The following is a 5,263-nucleotide window of genomic DNA, read 5'->3' as shown; positions in this document are numbered from 1 at the left end:
TCTAGCTGCAAGCGGCTGTACGTCTGGCCCTGAGATAGAAATCTTTAAAGCACTGCGTACGTATTAGCGTGAAAGTGTTGCCCGGAGCAGTGCAAAGATCGCATAACGAAAGCGTGCAATAAAAGAAAGGCAAAAATAAGCCAATGCATCATATTGGAGCATCGCCTACGGATTGGGGAAAAAAACAAACCCAGCACGCTAAAACGCAATGTACTAGTGATGGTGTTTTCTTCCTTTTTCTTCTCTCTTTCTCACTTTTTTTTTTTTTTTAAAGTACTTACCTTACTTCCTGAATCTGGGTTAAAGCTACCAGTAGGTAACTTTTAAGTGGATGACTCACTTTAATGCATTTTACATAAGAAAAACAGTGCTAATGGTAGACTTCCCCATTGTTTAACGCTGGGTAGGATTCATTGCCCTCGTTCATCCTGTGCAGAAGGATGAGTTTAGAGCAATTACCAGCAATGCATTTTCGCCAATTAGTACTGCTGGTGGGTTGTTATAATTGGATTCAGTTCTGAGTATCGGTTCCATTATGAAAGGCTCAAAAGGGGTGCTCGCACTGTTAAATGAAAGAAAGGAATACAAAGATAAGTACAAAGTAACCACTTAATATCTTCTAAGTTGAATAAATACAGCCTTTCATTGAAGGGAAAATTCTCTTTCAAAACGTTCTGGTGCTGCAGTTTGTAAAAGATGTGCCGTGTAGAAGCAAGAGTGACAAAACACAAAGCCAGGGCTTTTTAAGTCGGTGCTTTTCTTGTGTTTGAGCTCCTGTATTTACTGTGTCTTATTGAGCTGATAAGGTTGTCATACACACCTAATTACAATTTATCTTCTACATATATTTTGCTAGCTTTAAAAGAGAAAAAAGGAGTATGAAACCTAATGGAATCCAAAGAATACTGTATAAAAAATATTGTATAATTTCAAATATGAGTCTAGATCACTTTTTAGCATAACATTACATGATTAAAACTGTTTTTGTCCCACTGCCCATGTTTGCTAATTCCCTTCAGAATTTACCTTTACTCCCAGTCATGATAATACAAATTGTCAACAGGGAAACATATTCTGTAACTTTAATTATAACTATACCTATGGTTAAGTAATTCGGAATATGATGCTAGTCAACAGCATTTGCTCGTTCTACACCATCGTCTTGCTGTTGTCTTTCTTTTTTTCTCATTATTATTCCATTGAAATATGGTAGAAACAATCTATAGCACCTGTCCATCCTCCATAGTAATGTTTCCCCTTTGAAATTGAATGAGAGTGCAGCTAAGGCTTGGTTCCTTTAGAAGACAGCACAACAAGTTGATGCAGGGAGAGTTGCTTTGCAAAAAGTAACAATGTAACAGGTGAAAGAGAAAACAATTTTTGGATTCTTTTTTAAGACTTGACAGCAGTGTTTAGTTTCCTGCTAGGGATTACAAATGGGGAAGAACAAAGAGAAGTAATCCAAATGCCCTGAATATTAAAGGTTTTAGATTTTAAGAATATTAAAAATAAGAAAAAAACCCAAACATGCAGGAGAAGAGAATAAAGGAAAGAAAAGATATTAATAACCGAAGAATTGAAGGTTTGCTGATATTGTTTTTAGCTACCTGCTTTTTCCCCATTATTTTCAGTCTCTTTTTCTCTTAGTTGAAAAGTTGGTCTGAGGAAGCAGTATTTCCCAGCTGTTGTGTGAAAAATGTGCATATTCAGAGCTATATAGCTTGTGATTTCATCAACTCTTTATTGCACAATCACTTTTTCTTTCAGTCGTCTGTTCCTTCTGCATCAATAAATATTTTAACGTGCTTTTACTAAAACATTCAGAAGTCCTTATCACCAATACAGTAGTATAGAAGTATGAAACATTTTTAACAAAAAATGCTGAAGGTTTAAGCATGAAGGTTTAAGCAATGCCTGTTGGATAGAATCTCAGTCATCTGATTAATTTTGCTTCTCTGACAAGGCAAAAAGGCGCTGATATATTTACCCAACAATGTGTAGAGAATTTCAAGTGAAGGATTGTGCTGTATGAAATGGGAGCCTTATTCCTTCATTGAAAATCTGGGCAGGTGGTATAATCGCATTTGTTACTTCTTGTGTTGGAATATTTTACCGCAAAATATTGAAGACTTTTCTTTAATGAACGATTTAAGTATAGTGGTAATTGTGTCTCGATCTTTAGCTGTAAGGCTTAGCTGCTGATCGATACATTTCATTAAAATGTATAATTTTCATTGTATCATGTATTAGGGATCTATTATTTGTTGGTACAGGATCTCATGCTCTTACTTCTAACATAGCAACTCCAAGAACTTCAATTATACACGCAATACAGCAGATATTTTGAACTCATGAGAATATTGTTGTATATAGTACTCCTGTCACTAGAACCATACTACTGCAAACATAGTACGCAAGGCACTTCTTTCTTTGTAGCTGTATATATTTATCATCCACATCTATACAGACTTGAGAAAAAAAAATACTATTAAATATATGTAGTTTGTTTCCTGATAATGGTAGTGTAAGACTCACTTTATTTCTGCTCTTTTATCTGTACTGCATCAAAACAGAGAGTCTCAAGTTTAAAAATATGTTGTATTTTGTAGGTATACTTTTAACATAGCATGTCTTAGCAGTGTTGATGTTTTTACTGATAGTGAGTAATGTATGATATAAAGACTGCTTTCTGATGATAAACCTGTGTATACTGATTAAAAAAGAAAAAACAACCAAGAAAACAAAACGGATATTTTAATTTTGATAAACCTACAGATGAAGCTTTTCAATATCAATGGGACTGTTTCTGTAATTACATCATTCTGGATATAGCTTAATGTCTGTTTTTATTTAATTTTGTCTAATTTTCCTCCCCCACTAATTTTCTCTCTTTATCTTTTATCCTTTTTCCTCCTCTGTCACCTGTTCTGTGTGTAGATATTTAATTATACATTATATTGAAGACAGATCTGCTACTTAGATGAATTGGTGTAAAACATCTGTGGATAAAAATAGTATACATAAGGTAAAAAAAATATGCATATGAACATGTGTGTGTATATATATATGTATGCAGTCAGGAAATTCTTAGAAAAGAAGTTGTGTATTCCCATATTTTATTTGCATGAATCATCTCTACTGTTTCAGTGTCATTAGAACAGCTCAGGGAAGTCTATATGAGTCACACGAATTAGGACTTGCACAATTGGGACATTTGTATTTTTGCTTTCTGCACATGGACTTAACAAGTGTAGGTCTTGCTGAGAATGTAGCTGGGCTTGTTACACAGCGTCGCTTTCTATATAAAATCAGCAACCAAACGTAGATAGGAGATATTTATGGTGTGTTCTTTTCATGTTTCTACCATCGGATTTAAGGATTTTGACACATCTCATATACATATAATCTCATTTTTAGCATAAAGTCTGTGATAGAAGAATGCCAGTTTTATTGCTGATGTTAATTAGAAAAGACAGCTGCATTAATGGATTGTAAAATATCAGGCTCCTTATAATGTGCAAATTGTATTTTCCAATTATTTAAAAACCTTCATTATTAGGAAAAAAAAATCTGCTGAAGAGTACCTTCATATCAGTGAATTGGAAAGCCAAAAGATGTAGATTACTTAGAATCAGGGAAGTGCGATATCACCTCTCATTGTTTTATCAGCAGCACACGTCAGAATGCTGAACATTACAGAAGATATATAACCCCACCGATATTTTAAAAAGTGTCACTCCAATCCGTTCTTCTAGTAAAAACATACTTAAAGCTAAGTGCGAAACAGCTTGCTCATTGGTGTTGGTTTCTTTTCATGAGTGTTGCTGTATGTGTGGTGGTGATAAATGGAAATTATTTGGATCCACAAAGCTTTTTTCTGTTTTACATATTTTAGGATGTTAATTGTGAATGTTGTGGGGTTTTTTTTGTTTGTTTGGTTGTTTGTTTCCCTCTTAGACATTTATGCTGGGGCCTTGAAATTAACAAGTTCTGTAGATTTACATGTATTAAGTATGAAAATTCAGCTGAAAACATCAAAATAGAAACTGATCATAAAAGATATAATTTCATTGAAATAAATCAGTATTGCCGAGGTTCTTGCCATCTTTCATTTTGCAGTGATGCTATTTTCAGAACTGCATTGCTCATACCCTGCAAAATGATTTTATCCAAGAATTCAGCTGCTAGAAAGAGAGCTGGAGCTTGGCAGCACATTAGTCTGAAATGTATTCATTGTTAAATAGAAGGCCTGTTGTACAGATCTTAAAAATATTTATCTAGCAGAGCATTTTAAATTGATGGAAGCATGGTCAAATTATTATTACTATAATCTTTTGTAACAAAGAAACAAAACAGACTATAGTTGCCCACTGATAACTGTGATCTAACGTGCTTATGACTTTATTCTTTTCTTCCCTTCTGTGAGAATCCTTTACCCAAGGTAGTATTATCTTCTAGACCCGTGTTTGACTTAAACTTCAGAGAGACAGGGGTTGCAGTTTAGGAGCATTTTAGGAGTTTAAGAGAAAAATTACTCTCTCTATTGCTGACAATAGTGGAAGCAGAATTGGGGCCCAGACTGTTTCGTACTTCTTTGCAGCAATGCACGAGCTTTTGATCTCTGTATGCTTGCGATGCATGTCATGCTTAGAGTGCTTATAAAGACCTTAGTGAAAAAAGCTGGTATTATGGGCTGCAGAAAATATTTTCTAGGGCCTTGTTAAAATATCTGCTTTAATAGAAGAAAAGATTTACCAGAACACAACTTTGGAATAAAATTGTTGGATCTATAAATTGGTATTGTTGCAGCTATAAATTGGTAGAGCCAGGTGCCATACTTGATTTATGTCTTTTCCAAATGCTGAATCAGACTTCTTGATAGAAAGAATGACAGCTCAATGTCCTTGGTGTCCCAGTAAAACGTATCTAGCACCTTGAAAATACACAGAACTTAAGAAGTACAAAATAACTGCATTTCTACTTCCACCCTGGGCAGTGCTTGTGTGTTGTGTCTTAGATCACTCTTAGCCCATTCCTGCATCAGCTTGTTCATTCCATCTACAGCTTCTGCAAGACAGGTATCAAGGAATACTTAAATGATTTGCATTTGAGATTACAGCTCTGATTTATTTCACTTGTTGCATCTATTAAATAGCCTGACCCCACTCAACTTTTCTCAAATGTATATTGAGCGATGCTTTGTTCTGTAGAATCAGACCAGGAACCAGTTTTGGCATCAATTGTGCTGTTGCTTACTATAGCA

General features: G+C 34.7%; 1 protein-coding gene across 8 annotated transcripts in view; it reads left to right on the top strand.

Moving 5' to 3' along the window:
- CACNA2D1 (calcium voltage-gated channel auxiliary subunit alpha2delta 1) overlaps positions 1-5,263 on the top strand; it is a 433,623-nt gene that overhangs the window by 2,113 nt on the left and 426,247 nt on the right. The gene's annotated exons all lie outside the window — the stretch shown is intronic.

The sequence above is a fragment of the Falco rusticolus genome, chromosome 5 (assembly GCF_015220075.1).
Source record: "Falco rusticolus isolate bFalRus1 chromosome 5, bFalRus1.pri, whole genome shotgun sequence".
Taxonomy (NCBI): Eukaryota; Metazoa; Chordata; class Aves; order Falconiformes; family Falconidae; genus Falco; species Falco rusticolus.
The sequence above is the reverse complement of the archived record's forward strand: the minus strand, read 5'-3'. Positions and strand labels throughout refer to the sequence as shown.